Here is an 18,788-nt window from a genome sequence, read left to right as displayed (position 1 = left end):
AGTCTCCAAACAGAGATGAAGGAAACATCACTTGGCTAAGGGAAGCTCTCTCTGCTTGTGGCCTCCCCTACAACTTGACAGAAAGACTCATAATCTGAATCCTGGCAGGGTTGAAAAAGTCAACATATGTACGCCAAAGTGAAGAGGGATTTTGTGGCAGCAGCAACACAGTAGCCTTAGCAGGAGATAAGAATGGTGTCCTGTCCTACAAATTTTACGAGCCTGCAAGCCAAAAATAAAAATAAAAGTGGTATTTTGCTAAATCAATCCACTGTTAAAGCCATTATTAAGTTGGTAGAAGGGAAATAACACAAGCAAAGCCAGGAGATTAGTAAATTAAAGGCCAGAGACTTTAGAGTTAAATATAATCTCTCAGGGCCAAGGCAAGGGTGAGAAAAAAGAAGGGTCCAGGGGCCCCAGTGTGGTGGCTCACACCTGTAATCCCAGCATTTTGAAAGGATGAAGTGGGTGGATGACTTCGAGACCAGCCTGAGTAACAAAGTGAGACCCTGTCTCAAAAGAAATAAAACACTTACAAAAAAAGAAGTGCCCAGCACACAAAACTAAAGAAGCCCTCATTCACAGGCTTGGGCAAGGGCAGAGCAGCACCTGACAGTGCATGCCTCCTTCAACTTTGTGCTTTGGGTACCTTCTTTGCCTCCACCTAGTCAGGCCTCTATCAGAAGATATTTCACTGTATGTTTCTTACCTATGGAACTGATCAGAAGCAAAGCAATTGTAAGCCTTTTTGTACTGCTAAAGCAACCTCAAACCTAGCCTACAAAAGACAGTGACAGATGAGTCCTCAAAGCAATGCTCAGGTCCTGGAACTACATCGGGGGGTACCTATGACAGCCATGAACCTTCAGTGGGGTTGCACATGAACCTTGTGAAACCTTCAGTGGGGCATTCTCTGATGCTTACCTCAGAATCAATGTGGGGACAAATGAACAAGGAAGAAAAAATGAGAGAGCAAAGCCAGTGGCCACAAGAAACAATGAGCAAGAGAACATATCCTCCATGGACTAGATTCAGGACTTCCCAAGGGGAAAACCATGGCGCTTCCTCTAATGCCAAGGCAGAGAGTCCTGCCCAGCAGGATAAGACAATTGCTGTGAAACAATTACTGCCATTTGTTCTCCACTCTCTCTCTTTTTTTTTTTTTTTTTTTTTTAGATAGAGTCTTGCTCTGCCATCAGGCTGGAGTGCAGTGGCACAATCTTGGCTCACTGCAACCTCCACCCCGTGGGTTTAAGTGATTCTTCTGCCTCAACCTCCCAAGTAGCTGGGATTACAAGCATGTGCTACCACACCCAGCTTATTTTTGTATTTTTAGTAGAGACAAGGTTTCATCATGTTGGCCAGCACAGTTTCAATCTCCTGACCTTGTGATCCACCCGCCTCAGACTCCCAAAGTGCTAGGATTACAGGCATGAGCCACCAGGCTCCACTCTTTTACAAAATGGAGTTTTTGTCATAATTGTGCTCTTCTTACTCTGCCTTGGCATATTGGATGAGTATGGGGAAGGGGCCTATGCAGTTCAGTTTCTGTGCTGCTGTGGCACACAGAGCCACATCTAGAACTGATGACAAGGTTTTCTAGTTATGCAGCTCAGTGCAGTTATTGGATGGTCTTATGGGTTGAAACGTGTCTGCCCCCAAATTCCTATGTTTAAATCCTAATCCCAAGGACCACAGAATGTTACCTTATTTGGAAATAGGGCCATTGCAGATGGAATTAGTTAAGATGGGGTCATACTGGAACAGGGTGGGCCCCTAATCCAGTATGACAGATATCCTTCCAAAAAGGGGAAATTTGGACAAGACAGCACACAAGGAGAACACCACGTGAAGTGCAGGCAGAGATCAGAGGATGTTTCTACAAGCCAAGGAAGGCCAAAGACTGCCACAAACCACCAGAAGTCAGGGGACAGCATGGGACAGATTCTTCCTTACAGCTAGAAGAAGGCACCAACCCTGCCAACATCTTGATCTTGGACTGTGTAGCCTCCAGAACTGTAGGGCAAATTTCTGTTGTTTAAGCCACTCAGTTTGTGGTACTTCGTTATGGCAGCCCAGGCGAATTAATACAGATGGGATTTGGGCATTAACTGCTCTGAGGAGAAGGTAAAGGTATAAAGAAGAAATCATTGAGTAGCCAAAAGAGCTCCTAGTGGCTCCTAGTGTTCACCTCCACTTTCTTAGCAGTGCAATTACTGATTTTGAGCTAGCTGACTAGATTCCTTTGCAACTAGGTATAGCCATGTGACCACATTCTTGCTGATAAGATGGAAGTGGAAGTCTTATATACAACTTATGTGAGTGTTTCTAAAGAGAATGGCAAGATACATCCTTCATTTTCAGTTTTGTTTTAACTGCTGGCTGGAAGACACATGGAACAGGAGGAGCATAAGCAGCCCCCATCTTGGACCATGAGGTGAAAACCATGTGCTAAGTATGATAGAACAACATAATAGAAGGACCCAGGGTCCATAACAACTACAAGAAGCCCACTACCATTCTTAAGTGCTTTTCTTTTAACTTCCTCAACATGGAAAAAAAAAAAGCCATTGTATCTTATTTAAGCTATAATTACTTAGGATTTTCTGTCACTCAGAGCTAAATCGTGGCAGAGACAGTAACTATCATCCAGCACCCATTCTCCTCTTCTTCCTCTTAGTAATAGAAGCTTTACAGTTTAGCTCAGCTAGAGAATGACCCCTTCAGCTAATTGTGTCCATATTAATATATCTGGGCAATGATGAAATGTAAGCAGAAGTGATACGCCAACCTCTGAGGCATGCCTTTAACCATTGCCCATATACTCCCTGCTCCTTCCTCACTTCCCATGAGTAGTGAGTCAGTTTTGACCACGTGAATAGGGACGTGGAGATGGCAGCACAAGAGAGATGGGGCCTGGGTCTGTAGATAACCCTGACAATACATCTGCCTACCCATAGGCTGTTACATGACTTAGCTTTAATTCACTAAATTTTCAGACCTCTTTGTTAAGGCAACTTAGCCACTGCCCTAATACATTATTTCAATCATAGGAGATACAGCTTTAAAGCCAATATTTTCAGATGCACTATAAACTTTGCCTCAAAATCATAGTGGGATGGAGGACTTTTAGAGAAATGACCTGAAGAGCAGGGTTGTCTGGAACATCCTATGGAATTTCTAATTGGTTCTAAGTAACCTGGGAGAATGTAACTTTTAGAGGTCCTCCTGAGTCCTGGAGTCAATCTTTAACTTGTGACCTAATCTGATCTCTAGATCAAGCCTGAAACTGGATTTATGAGCTACAACGGGGCTCGCCTCTGTCCCTGTCCCTTCAGGGTAACACCAGTGTCCATTTCCATTGGCCAAGCTGCCAGGATAGCCCCAGTAGCTTATTACACTAGCTTGTTAAGTGGCACAAGGATGACTAGTGTGTAGTCAAATTTATAATATGGATGCCAGAAAGTGTAATACACACCATGCATCACAGGCAAAGGGGACAAAATAACCAGGTGACATACTGATGGATCAGACTTGTCACCTGTGCATAACTGGTTTGCATCTCCCTTTTTGATGCAATGGAGACTACATTAATTATACTCCTTTCCATCACCAGTTACTTGGTGCTTCCTGGTAACTCCCACGTGGGTAAAGATTCTACATCTATCAGCATTTGCAGCTCCCTGGCACCATCTTTACAAATGGACTTGCACAGATGAATTCAGCTATTCCAGAATGTTTCTTGGCCCCACAAAAAAAAAAAAAAAAAAAAACCAACTCCCCAGATGCCCCATCTCTTGGTTTACATGCCACTGATGATAGCTTTGATATAATCCATGTAACTTTGTTCTTGTAAAGAAAGCTAAACTGAAAATTCGAGTATAACTATAATGAGAATGACCTGTAGTGTCTCTCATTTACATGTCATAAAAATGTCTGAGGGACAAATAAGAGTCATTCTAATTAATCTTTAAAATGATATTGCAATGTCTATTTGGAGCAAGGTAGTAATTGCATTCAACTGAGTTGAAGCCAAGATATAAATATCTTGCAGTGCCACAGTGTATATCTGACATGTTCATGGGAAGTTCACTTTCCAGCCCTGGTGACAAGGCTTTAAAAGCATACAATGCACACAGTACCCCTGCACCTCCAAATTATCTGGCTAAATTCACATTTATGGAGATTATTCCCAGATGAAATTTCTGCCAAAACTTACAGACAATGAAGTTGACCAAAGCAAAACCTGTAAAAAGCAAAAAGGAAAACAATCCCTGAGGAGAAAAAGAAAAGGATTCAATCTCGTTTATAGAGACTTAAATCACCTGCTGTGGCCTTGCACCCGGGATACCTCTAAGGTATGTGGCAATTAAAAAAAAAGTTGCAGACTTCCACACCTGCTATCACATTCCTGCCCCATTATTTGAAACCCTCATCTGTCTCTTTCCTGGCTTCATTTTTGAGACTTTCAGTCTCTATCTCTCTTCTTACAGGCTCCTTTAATTGATAACCTCTTACAACCCACAGTTTCCATCAACAACATCCCATCCTTTCCTGTCCCCCATCTTTGGATGTTGACATATGCTGTTGTTTCTGCCACGTCTTCCCTGCTACCTACCAGACAGCCTCCCATTCCACCTTGGTTGAGATAGCCACTACTTTTTAAAATACAAGAAGTGGAGATGCTGAGACATTGTCATATATTCAAAGTAGGTGAAATAAATCTCAGTCCACCGAAGGACTGTAAAACTGCCTAGTGGCTGAATGCAAATACAGGCTGGACATTCCTATGCTGAGAATCAAACATTCAACATGTTCCAAAATTAAAAACTTTTTAAGTGTTGACATGATGTCACAGCCAAAATGCAGGCACACAACATAGTTTATTCAGTATCCCCCAAGGAAAAAAGATCCTCCTAGTCTCTTTTAGCTGCAATATATTTTCTGTGTGTGCCCAGATTCCCCCACTCAAGCATGCCCACAAAGGGTAATAAAATGATATCTGTACAGGCTGGACACACCAACAGCAGTTTCCCCACAATGCCCTATATTGTGCCAAGACCTACATATATTACTCACTGTGTTTTATTGTTTTACTCTCTCTATGGTGTAAAGATATTATTGGAAATGTCAACAATGCCTGCAAATATCCCTATGGCTAACAGTAAAAAAAAAAAAGAGGAAGAATTTATGCTTATCTATAGCATAGAAAGCCAAGCTTTTGGAGAAACTGGACAATGCTGTTACATGTGAAACATCTTACATAAGAGCATGGTGTTAGAATGACCACCATATATGACCTGAAGGAACAGAAGGACAAACCACTGAAGTTCTATGCTGAAAGTGATGTACAGAAGTTAATGAAAATAGAAAAACATTGCATAAGGCTCAAAATGAAGATCTTGATTGTGTATAGAAAGAGTGGATCAGTCAGTGTTGCAATGAATACATGCCACTTAGTGGTATGCTGATCATGAAACAAGCAAAGATCTATGACAGTGAACTAGAAATTGAAGGAAATTGTGACTATTCAACAGCCTGGTTGCAAAAGTTTAAGAAAATATACAGCATTAAATTTTTGAAGACTTGTGATGATAAATCATCTGCAGGTCGTGAAGCAGAGAAGAAATTCACTGATGAGTTTGTCAAGGTCATTCCTGATGAAAATCTGACACCAGAACAAGTTTATAATGCCAACAAAACTTCAGTGTTTTGGTGTTCTTGCCCCAGAAATATATTCACTACAGCTAATAACATAACCCCTACAGGAATTAAGGATGTCAAGGACAGAATAACTGTGCTGGGACGTGCTAATGCAGGAGGCATGCATAAATGTAAACTTGCTATGATTGGCAAAAGCTTGAGTCCTTGCTGTTTTCAAGGAGTGAATTTCTTGTTATGATTTTGCTAACAAAAAAGCATGGATCACCAGGGACATCTTTTCTTATTGGTTTCACAGACATTTTATACCAGTGGCTCATCATCACTGCAGGAGAGCTGGACTAGATGAGAGCTACAACATTTTGTTATTCCTTGATGACCGTTCTACTCATCCTCTACCTGAACTTTTCATCAAAAATAATGTTTATGCCATGTACTTTTCCCCAGTGTGACTTCATTAATTCAGCCATGTGATCAGGATATCCTTAGATGAGTGAAGAGTAAATATAAAAACACTTTATAGAACAGCATGCTAGCCACAGTACACAGAGGCATGGATGTGGAAGGTTTTCAAAAGGAGTTGTCATGAAAGATGCTTTATATGCTGTTGCCAATGCCTGAAACACAATGATTAAAGACATGGTTGTGCATGCCTAGCAAAGCCTCTGGCCTGCAACTATGTTTAGTGATGATGAACAAGGTGGTGACTTTGAAGGATGCTGAATGTCAATTGAGAAAAAAAAAAATGTCTGACCTCCTTACACATGCAAAAAATATACCTTCAGTCTGCCAGTAAGATGAAAGTAGATATCAAAGAAGTTTTTTTAATATCAATGAGACTCCACTTGTTCTATCTTGACTTGAAATAGCCAAAATGGTTCTCAATCAACGTGACTGTGAAAATAGTGATAAGAAGATGACATGGTTAACACTGCAGAAAAAGTGCCTATAGAAAACATGGTGAAAATGTGTGATGGACTTATTGAAGGGCATGATGAATCCATAACAGAACAAGAAATCATATCAATTTATAAAATCAGAGAATTCTAAGACAAAAACCATTATTAATGAAGTAGGCAATTCTGGAAGGAACATTTTTAAAAGCCATCCAACAGAATGTCTCCTTATCCCTACAGAACCCACTTCTTGGTCCCTCAACTGCTTTTGATATTTCTTCTCACCTGAAAAAAAATACAGTGGACAATAAACTTTTAATCAAAACATAGCACCACAGGTGGAAACTGAAAGCCTGTATTGTTTGTTGTTGCTGTTGTTTATTCTGGTGATGGCACTGTGCTGCTTAGTTACCCTAAACACATTAATATACCTATATTAATGGTAGGTTATATATTTTACTGGTAAATACTTATGTGTGCCAAGAAAATTATTGCTTATTGGTAGCATATAAATTTAAAGTCAGGAATGATGGTGATGCCAGACAACAACAGACTGTCCACATGGGTGGCTGAGACGGTGACCCCTTTGCTTTCTGATGGTTCAGGGCAATTAAACTTTGTGTCATGCACAATATTATTTAAAATATGATATAAAATATACCTTCAGCCTATGTATATAAGATATATATGAGACATAAATACATTTCATGTTTATACTTGGGTCCTATCCTCAAGATATCTCATTATTTATATGCAAATATTCTAAAATCTAGAATCCAAAACACTTCTGGTCTCAAGTATTTTGGATAATGGATACTCAATCTGTACAAACCACTCACCTGTCACCTATAATACTTAAAAGCCAAAGGGACATGAGCTACCACAATCCACTGATGCCTACACACAACCCACAGGGCATAGCCTGAGTGAACTGGGGACTTAACTTAAGGCTGCCCTGGAAGTGGTAGCTGCACTACAAATCCCTATAGCTGCCCACAGTTCCAGGTGAAGCTTCCTCCAGCGGCCCCAAGAACCCATGCTGAAGTTTCCACACAGGATCCAGTAGGGTTCTGTGTTAGTCATGGCTCTCCAGAAAGACAAAACCAACTGGATGTATGACATAGCTAGAGATTTATTTTAAGGAATTGGCTGATGTGGTCTGGCAAGTCCAAATTTTGTAGAGTAAGCTGGCAGGCTGGAAATTTTAGCAGGAGTCAGTGTTTCAGTCTTGAGTCTAAAGATAGTCAAGAGGCAGAATTCCCTTCTTTTGAAGAGACCTTAGTCTTATCTCTGAAGGCCTTCAGTGGGTCGGATGAGACCCATCCATATTGTGAAGGGTAATTTGCTTTACTCAAAGTCTACTGATTTAAATGATAATGACATCTATAAAATACCTTTATAGAATGAATATGGCATACACAGCAACCTGGATGGAATTGGAGACTATTATTCTAAGTGAAGTAACTCAGGAATGGAAAACCAAACATCATATGTTCTCACTTATAAGTGGGAGCTAAGCTATGAGGATGCAAAGGCATAAGAATAACACAATGGACTTTGGGGACTCAAGGGAAAAGGGTGGGAAGAGGATGAGGAATAAAAGACTACAAATCAGGTTCAGTGTACACTGCTTGGGCAATGGATGCATCCAAATCTCACAAATCACCACTAAAGAACTTACTCATGTAACCAAATACCATCTGTTTCCCCAAAAAACTATGGAACCTTTAAAAATAAATAAATAAATAAAACTACCTTTATGGGAACATCTAGATTCATGTTTAAGCAAACAACTAGGCACCATAGCCTAGCCAAGTTGACTCATAAAATTCCCCATTATAGGTCCTAAGAAGCCTAAACTACCCCCTGTGATGTTCCAAATACTATCCCCTGTTCTCCAGGTAACCTGGCCTGGGAGCTGATTCATCCTCCATAAGTACAAAAATCACCTCCCATGGCTCCAGCGCAAACATCAGTGGCAAATCACAAAGCTCCAGATCTTCTGAGTCACCCCAGATCCCAAGGGCAGGTCTCTCCTCTCTAGAGCACAACACTCCATCTACACATGAAAAGTGGGGTGCCCATCTACACCCTTGCACAGATCATAACAAAAGCCCCTCACCTCACCACTGCCCCTAGAGAGAGCATTGAACTAAACTAACCATATGGTCACAAAATTCACCTCATCACACACATTTGGGCTGTGGGCCTTGAACATTCAAACAAGACACACTCACACATTCATAGATCACCCAGAGATCTCTAGATTCGTATCATTTTACTCAAAAGTTGGGCAATTTTGGCCGGGCACGGTGGCCTATGCCTGTAATCCCAGCACTTTGGGAGGCCAAGGAGGGCAGGTCACCTGAGGTCGGGAGTTCTAGACCAACCTGACCAACATGGAGAAACCCCATCTCTACTAAAAATACAAAATTAGCTGGGCATGGTGCTGCATGCTTGTAATCCCAGCTACCCAGGAGGGTGAGGCAGGAGAATTGTTTGATCCTGGGAGGTGGAGGTTGTGGTGAGCAGAGATGGCGCCATTGCACTTCAGCCTGGGCAACAAGAGTGAAACTCCGTCTCAAGAAAAAAAAAAAAAAAAGTTTGGCAATTTTAATACTTCAACATTTATACTCACTGGGAAATGTGTTTATTTAATCTCTAAGCTTACTCTTAGCTTCAGAAATAAAGCCTTCCTTTACTGTTTTTTGATAACAGAAATTATAGCAGTAAGAAAATACAGATATCAGAAGATACATCCCAGGCTCAGGAGCAATGTGAAATGGGTCCCTGAAACCACAAGTTAAGTCAGGAGGCAGAAAATACCAAAAATACAGCCAGAGGAAAAGCACAGAAAGCACTCACTTCCCTCAAGTTTGCATCACTTATACACAGAGACTTCCTGAAGAGCTCTGGAGGCTAAGGGAGATGAATGTCATTCAGCCAGGTTAAAAACAAAATACAAACAACAGCATCACCACAAGGGATTAAATTTTCCAAATACTTATTCATTTTCTAGCAAGACAATTGCATGCAACTACAACATCATAAAATGAGTTACTGCAGATCCCAGTAGCATTGTAGAAATTAAACTAGTTCCTCTATTCTTAGTACAATAGATTATTCAAATTGTGATCGAGAGCTGCAGACAGTGCTCAGGGAACTTTGCATTAAACAGGGAAGTGGCCACCATTTCTGCTTCATGCTGGTCTGTTCCCTCCCCTGAGAGGGAAGCTGAGCCGTAAGAACAGGCTGAATTCCTATGCCTTATTATCATCATTGGTAATTAGCACTTACTGAGCATCAAGGGTCCACTAAGTGCCAAGCAGAACTTAATGCTGCCCAGTGGGTTGTCAGTCTAATTTCAGCCCCAGCACCTTCACAAAGACCAACCACCAAAAATGCATAGCAAGAGGGTTCAGACTTGCCTTATCAGACCCAGAGTTGCTTGATTACACAACAGGAAAAAGAAGTGGCCAGAAAAGAACTTGAAAGAGGAAAGCAGATCTTTTGAAATGTGTCATTTCTTTCCTTCACCCATTGACCTCTTTTGCAGGACTTTTGCAAAGGAGGGGATCATTATTTACAGAAACGGTTCACAGCATGGTAGAGAAAAGACCCAAAAATTATTAAAGATTACTTACTGAATAGAGGAGGTTTTGATTTCTGATGAAAGTAAAAGTTCTGGCCAGGCACAGTGGTTCATGCCTGTAATCCCAGCACTTTGGGAGGCCAAGGCAGGTGGGATTCCTTGAAGCTAGGAGTTCGAGACCAACCTGGCCAATATGGTGAAACCCCTCTCTACACTTAAAAAATATATACAAAAATTAGCCAGGCATGGTGGCACAGACCTGTAGTCCCAGATACTCAGGAGGCTGAGGCAGGAGAATCACTTGTACCCAGAAGGTGGAGGTTGCAGTGAACTGAGATCCCATCGCTACACTCCAGCCTAGGTGACAGAGCGAGGCGCTGTCTCAAAGAAAAAAAAAGTAAATATTCTTCATCATTCAAGTTGTAGAGTGCAGAGTCCCTGATAAAACCAAAAACAGCAACAATAGCCCCATATTTCCATCACATTTCAAATTTAATTGTTGCCACATATTAAATTTGAAATGTGAAGAAAATTTCCTTGTAACAAATGGAAAACCTGATTCTTGCTTTATAGTTGGTCATTTTGGTCTGAGTCAAATTCCTGTTATACTAGTCAGGTGACCTTAAACTTAAAAACTTAATTTGTGTGTCTCAGTCTTCTCATCTGTAAAATAGGGATAGCAATGAAATCAACCTCAGAAGGTTGTTGGGAAGATTAAGTGAAATAACCCATATAGAACTGCTTGACATAGCTTAGCACACAATAGGTGTTCAATAAATGTTAATCGTAATATTATGTGAGCTCTTTGCCAACTGTCAGGTATGACACAAATGCAGGTTATTACATTGCCCTTGTACAACATGAATCATTTAAAAAATCAGATCATAACTACTTCCAAACACCGTTGTTTTTTTTTTTTTTTTTTGAGATAGGGTCTCACTCTGTCGCCCAGGCTGGAGTGCAGTGGTGCAGTGGTGCGATCTCAGCTCACTGTAACCTCCGCCTCCCGGGTTCAAGCGATTCCCCAGTCTCAGCCTCCCCAGTAGCTGGGATTACAGGCACGCACCACCATGCCCAGCTAATTTTTTTGTATTTTAGTAGAGACACAGTTTCACCATGTTGCCCAAACTGATCTCAAACTCCTGAGCTCAGGCATTCCACCCACCTCAGCTTCCTAAAATGCTAGGACTACAGGCATGAGCCACTGCAACTGGCCCAAATAACACTTTTTATGTAAGTAGACCCACATGACAAAACAAGGCATGTCAAGGTGAGTTGACTCTTGACTAGAGGAAGCTGAAGCGAAGAGAAGATGCTCTTTAGAACTGGGAGGAAGATGAGGGGAGAGGTGCAGGTCTCAAAGACATGGAATCAATCCAGGTGCTCATTAATGGAGGATGCTTATTTTTAATAAGAAACTCTACAACTTAACTGATGAAGAACTTTTACTTACCTTTTATCCCCTTTTCCTCCTCTACTCACACACTCAAATGGAACTATAGTTAAGACTACATGGATTCAAATGCTATCTGACTTTGAAAAGGTTACCTCACCTCCCTGTGCCTAATTTCCTCATCTGTAAAATGCAGACAATGGAAATGGTATATAGACACCATGGAATACTATGCAGCCATAAAAAAGAATGAAATAGTGTCCTCTGCAGCAACATGGATGCAGTCGGAGGCAATAATCCTAAGTGAATTAACACAGAAACAGAAAACCAAATATCACATGTTCTCACTTATAAGTGGGAGCTAAACATTGAGGGCACAGGGACATAAACATGGGAACAATAGACACTGCAGACTATTAAAGGGGAGAGGGAGGGAGGGGGATGCAGGTTGAAAAACTACATATCAGATACTATGCTCACTAGCCAGGTGACAAGACCTATACCCCAAACCTCAGAATCAAGCAATATTCTCATGTAGCAAACCAGCACACTTACCCCTGTATCTAAAATGAAAGTTGAAATTTAAAAAATAATTTTTAAAACAGGTACACATTTCAAACTCTCTCCATGTAAACTAAACTGAAGAACCTTATTCCCTGGAATGTCCTTTCTGTTTCTGGTACAGTCACAATTGTTATCTTGCAATGTATATTAACCCTTAAAATGCTTTCGGAGAGTCAGTTTATAGGATTGCTCTGCATTAGATATTTGGAAACTTCCTATTAAATTTCAAAAACAATGTACTCCCCAACCTCCACCTTTCTATCTCCTTTCTCTCTATTCACACACTCAAATAGAGTTCTGGTTAAGACAACATAGATTCAAATGCTGTATGACTTTGAAAAGGCTACCTCACCTCTCTGTGCCTAATGTCTTTATCTGTAATGTGCAGATAATGGAAATGTTTATATCAAAAGCTTGTTGTGTTGGATTAAATGTGATATATGGAAAATGAACAGGAGATCAGAATCACCATCATCAGCATCTTCATCCTCATCTTCATTATCATTATTATTACACATATTCCTCACTCCTCTAAGATTGACAGTTCATCTTCTCTGTGAAACTTCCAAATCACCTTTCATGGAAACCAGTAACACTAAGCAACAGAATAGGAGCACAGATGTGGATGGATCACAAATGCCCTACACAAGAGGCCTGAATTAGAAGAGTTTGCAGCATGAAAAGAGAGGCCTTACATGAGTGTTGAGTGGAGAATGAAATATAATATTCTCATGCTCACTAACGATTAACATATAGCACAAGAGAATTTTTTTAGAAATGATGCATCTGAGCTTCAGACCAACCACCTGGTTTTACAGATGAGGAAATTAGGACCCAGAGATAAACAACTTGCCTAGCGACTTTATATTGGAGACAAGAACCCAAGTCTCCAAGTCCAGTGCTCTTCAGCCATCCCTGGCTTCCTGACAAGTTATGAAATTCTGATGCAGATCTAGAAGCCAAGGAAAGGTAGGGTCAATGCTGGGCCTTGTGCATTGGGGGCTATCCCAGTTGCATCCACCAAGAAGCTGATATTCTTCCCTTCCCTTCTCCTCTTTATTTCCTTCTGTTCAATGCTTCTTTTTCTCCTAGGTCACAGCCAGCCTTGTAAGAAGATGCTGCACTAAGATGGTTTTAGCAATAAAATGCAGGTACCCAGGGTCAAAGCCCCTCTCCTTCCTCACCCTTCTCACCATGGCTCCCCTCTGCTCTGGTCCTGTCCATATTAAGACTTTTTTTTTTTTTTTTTTGAGGTGGAGTCTCGCTCTGTTACCCAGCCTGGAGTGCAGCAGTGCAATCTCAGCTCACTGCAACCCCTACCTACTGGGTTCAAGCGATTTTCCCACCTCAACCTCCCAAGAAGCTGAAACTATAGGCACCCGCCACCATGCCTTAATGTTTTTGTATTTTTAGTAGAGATGGTGTTTCACCGTGTTGGTCAGGCTGGTCTCAAACTCCTAACCTCAAGTGATCCACCCACGTCGGCCTCCCAAGGTGCTGGGATTACAGACGAAAGCCACCACATGGACCTATCTCAAGACTTTTGATCACCGGCCCTGTAGCCTCTCCCCCAGAGTCCTTATTTCCTTGCTTCTCTTCCCTTCTACCCTCTCACCTTTGCCCTCACCCTCTCATAAAATGCTTTTTTCCTACTCACAACCCACATCACCAGGCTATCCCTCACTCCTTCTGTCAAGCTCAATTCCAATATCCCTAGTTGAGTCTCTTTCTGAATCATGCCCACTGACTGCTCAGCCACATTCAGGCACCTCCCTTCCTTTGCATCCTGCCACTTACCACACTTTTATATTTCTATTTCCACAGTACCTAGGGCTTTTGAGAACAATGGCCACCTGCTCCCCAGTTCCTGGTACATAGCATAGTTCCTGGCTCAATACTAGATTATCAACAAATATTTGTTTGGATAATGCTAGCTTATCAACAAATATTTGTTTGGATGAATATAACACAAGTAAAAATATACAAAGTATTCCATTTAGCTTAAACTGTCATTGTTTGCATGTCAGTAACCCAAAACTCTTTCATGGGTTCCATAAATGATGAAATAAACAACTATTCTACTTTTTGTTCTCCTGGTTCTGGTTTCCATACCTCCTCTTATTAGACATTCCTTCCCCTTTCGTATTTTTCTTTCTTCCAAAATCCAAAATTTCAAAATTAACCTCTCAAGGGGTTAAAAGAGACTTGAGGTCACAGGGTTGTATGAATTGCCAAGTCATTGACCAAATAGGAAGTGCAATTATTGCAATGATAAATACACCAAACTAAGGGTAGAGACATCTCATTGCATAAAACACATGTGCTACAGCTGAAAGAAGGTGCACTTGTTCCCCTGGTGCATTCCTTCTTCTATGCTTTCACAGTTTATTTTTCCCCTTCAAACCTCCAGCTTCACCCACCCATTCTCACCCATAGCTGCAATGACCTTGCTTACCATTTCACTGGAAAGATAGAATCCACCCAAATAGAACTCCCACAAGATAGCCCCTCTGCACACATGGCCTCATCCATCTGCACCTTTAAACTCTGCTTCTCTCCCAGAAAAAGCTATTGCTTCTACCTCACCTGTGCACTAGATCCTAACCTCCTCAAGGACATTTCTTCAGTTGTTCTCTCCTCTCTCACATACCATGAAAGTTGCCCTCTATACTTAATCATTTCCACCAGAACAAAAGATGTTCCTTCCTTCTCATCATAAAAAAAAGGGGAAAAAAAAAACCAGAAAACTTCTCCAGGTTTCTCTATATTTTCACCTTCCCTTTTCTAGCAAGATTCCCCAGGAGCTACTATAAGCAGTGTTTTCAATTTAACTCTTCCCGTTGTCTCTTGAATCCACTCCAGTTACACTTTGACCTTCTAACCTTCAATACCCCATGGAGGTCTCTCATACCCGCCAAACTGCTAAAGCTACGGTCAAATCTCTGTCTTCATTTTGTTGACATTTCAGCAGTATTTGAGACAGATCATGACTATCTTCTTATAACCTCCCTCATCTACATTTTCTCTCATTTGTCTGGGCACTGTGTCCTGGTTTTTTCTGGTTCCTCTTTATCTCTGACATCTTTAAATGTTGGTGCATTCTAAATTTAGCCCCAAATTCACTTCTCTCTCTATACTCACTTTCTTGGTAATGTCATCTAGGTTTATAACTAAAAATGCCATTTTCATGCTGGTGACTTCCAAAGATGTCAACTGGGTATCTTAAATGTATCATATCTAAAACTGAGTTCTCAATATATACCCCCCAACCTAGCACTTTTGATGATTAATTGCAATCCAAATCTTTCGGTTGCTCAGGCTAAAACTCTTGGAGTCATCTTTAGTTCCATTTTCTCCTATACCCTACATCAGCTCTGTCAGCAAATTCTGTTGGCTCCATTTATTTTTTGCCTTCATCAGCGTCTTCTATTATTATTAAAGGGCACTAAGCCTCATGCAACTACAGGAGTTTAAAAGGAGCCACAAATACTATCAAGAATCGCAAAGAACACAAAGACTCCAAGAATGAGGCACAACTCTGCTAATCCAAGGCCCTCCCTCCTTCCCTGCTTCCCCTGACACCTCTGCCCTACCACCATGTCAGCTAATCATATTTTTCACAGGAAGCTGCAAAGATAGCACAGAGAGGTACTGCGTACATTTCACCCAGATTCCTTCCATGGTTACATCTCACATACTTATAGCCCAATATCAAACCCAGGAAATTGACACTGTGTGTGTGTACAGTTCTGTGTCACTTAATCCTATATGTGGATTCATGTAATCACAACTGCAATCAAGACACAGAAACTAACCCATTGCCACAAAGGACTTCCTCATGCTACCTCTTTATGATCATACCTACCTACCTCTGTATCCAAAACCCCTGCCAATCTCTTTTCCATCTCTATAATTTTGTCATTACAATAGTGTCATATAAATGGAAATGTACAGTATGTGACCTTTTGAGGTTGGCTTTTTTTTTCACTCTGCATAATACCATTGAGATCCACAGATGTTATTAGAAGGACATTTTTGTTATTTCCATTTTTGACAACTATAAATAAAACTGCTGTGCATAAATTTGTACACATTTTCATGTGGACCTGTTTTCATTTCTTTAAGATAGGTTCCCAGGAGTTCAATTGCTGAGTTGTATGGCCAATGTATGGCTAGTTTAGTTTTCATTTGTTTGTTGGCTTGATTTTAGAAGGTGCCAAACTACTTTCCAGAGTGGCTGTATCATTTTATATTCCAAGATGTTTGCCAGCCCCCTGGTCCAAGTCACTGTCCTCCCTCCCCAAGACCACTGTGATAGTCCCCCCTTAATTGGGGACTCTTCTTTGATCTCTGTTCACCCCCTACAACTTCTGTTTTCAATCTAGCCCCAGACTGATTCTGGCAAAATGAAAATCAGGTTGTGCTATTCCTCTGCCTCAGACCGTGTAATAGCTTCCTATCCCACCAGGAGTAAGGCCAAATTTCTACTCATGGCCTGCAAGGACCTCTATCATTTGACTCTTCCCTATTCTCTGACTCTATTTCCAATTATTCTCCCCAAAACTCACTCCTCTCCAGCTACTGTGGTGGCCTCCTCACTCTGCCCTACATATGCTAGGCATTCTCTTGCCTCTGAGTCTTTATAATTGCTGTTCCCTCTGCCTGGGATGCTCTTCCTACGTAGTTCATTTCCACACTTCTTCAGGTCTTAATTGAACATCATTTCCCTTTCGGTGAGGATTTTCTAGTCATCCTCACACCCCGCCAACCTTTTTGTTCCGTAGTACATTGTCACCAACATGTCACATACCTTAGTTACCTTCGTTATTATTGTCTCACACTTTTCATCAGAATGCAGGCACCGAAACCAAGGATTTGTGTCTGTTTTATTCACTGCTGAGTCTCCAATGATTGGAACAATTCCTGGCATATAATAGATGCTCATTAAATATGTTTTAGGAGAATGAATGAATCAATAAATAAACAACTACTAACTGGAAAAATATAACTTCCAGCATTTCATATTTGTTCACCATGTCCTTGTGTAATGACATTCACAACATTAAAACAGAGGCCAAAGTACTAAAAGCATTTAAACAGGTCGCTGGAAAGTAATAAAGATATATTGCAGTTTTTGCATTGTTGGGAATTTGTCATTTGATATTGGAATACATTCTTAAATAAATGTGGTTATGTTATACATCATTTTAATGGGCATTTCTCACTTTAATTTTTTTTTTTTGCTAATGACTTATTACTTGCTTTTTATTTTATGTTTATTTTAGACTATGAAAATGATGTTAGACAAAAAGCAAATTTGAGCAATTTTCTTATTCCTGTTCAAAATGGGTTGTAAAGTAGCAAAGACAACTCGCAACATCAACAATGCATTTGGCCCAGGAACTGCTACTGAATGTACCATGCAATTGTGGCTCAAGAAATTTTGCAAATGAGACGAGAGCTTTGAAGATGAGGAGTGTAGTGGCCGGCCATCAAAGTTCACAACCAACTGAGGGCAATCATCAAAGTTGATCCTCTTACAACTACACAACTGCTGAAGAACTAAACGTCAACCATTCTATGGTTCTTCAGCATTTGAAGCAAATTGGAAAGGTGAAAAAGCTCAGCTCAGTAAGCCGGTGCCTCATGAGCTGATCAAAAATAAAAGCAAATTAAAAAACAAAAAAAAAAACGTTTGAAGTGTCATCTTATCTTGCGCTATGCAACAACAATGAACCATTTCTCAATCCGACTGTGACATGTCACGAAAGTGGATTTTATATGAGAATTGGCGAAAACCAGCTCAGTGGTTGCACCCAGAAGAAGCTCCAAAGCACTTCCCAAAGTCAAACTTCTACCAAAAAAAGGTCATGGTCACTGTTTGGTTGTCTGCTGCCAGTCTGATCCACTACAGCTTTCTGAATCCTGGCAAAACGATTACACCCAAGAAGTATGCTCAGCAAATTGACTAGATGCGCCAAAAACTGCAATGCCTGCAGCCAGCATTGGTCAACAGAAAGGGCCCAATTATTCTCCATGACACAACCCGACTGCATGTCACACAACCAACACTTCAAAAGTTGAATGAACTGGGCTACAAAGTTTTGCCTCATCCACCATATTCACCTGACCTCTCACCAACCTATTACCACTTCAAGCATCTCAACAACTTTTTGCAGGGAAAACGCTTCCACAACCAGCAAGATGCAGAAAATGCTTTCCATGAGTTGTTGAATCCCAAAGCATGGATTTTTGTTCTACAGGAGTAAACAAATATATTTCTTGTTGGCAAAAAAATGTTTTGATTGTAGTGGTTCCTATTTTGATTAATAAAGATATGTTTGAGCCTAGTTATAATGATTTAAAATTCATGATCCGAAACCACAATTACTTTTGCACCGACCTGTATTTGAAAGTGCACTGGGCCACCCAGCAAGAGTTCTTACATTTTGTCTTGCTCCAGAACAAAATGTTGGAGCAGCTCCAGTTGTGCGGTGTCATGTCAGAGCACAGAGTTCAGGAAGCTAAACAGGAAGCCACAAGCTCATTCCCTGATAATCTGGAGAACAAGGTCAGGTACAATTTACATTCCTGCTTTGATTGTCAGTCCAAACCAAAAGATGGAATTCTTCACTCCTACAATAACTGTATCTTAAAGCCTAAAAGAATAGAATAAAACTTT

The 18,788-nt window shown here is 40.8% G+C and overlaps 1 long non-coding RNA gene across 1 annotated transcript; it reads left to right on the top strand.

Moving 5' to 3' along the window:
• The first annotated feature begins 12,980 nt into the window (after positions 1-12,980).
• On the top strand, positions 12,981-18,758 carry LOC117063675. The gene is made up of 3 exons (XR_004429030.1): positions 12,981-13,075; positions 13,199-13,257; positions 17,392-18,758. It is a non-coding gene; the product is annotated as an uncharacterized LOC117063675 (long non-coding RNA).
• The last annotated feature ends 30 nt before the right edge of the window (positions 18,759-18,788 follow it).

This window comes from Trachypithecus francoisi, unplaced genomic scaffold, assembly GCF_009764315.1.
Source record: "Trachypithecus francoisi isolate TF-2019V2 unplaced genomic scaffold, Tfra_2.0 Lachesis_group18, whole genome shotgun sequence".
Classification (NCBI taxonomy): Eukaryota; Metazoa; Chordata; class Mammalia; order Primates; family Cercopithecidae; genus Trachypithecus; species Trachypithecus francoisi.
The sequence above is the reverse complement of the archived record's forward strand: the minus strand, read 5'-3'. Positions and strand labels throughout refer to the sequence as shown.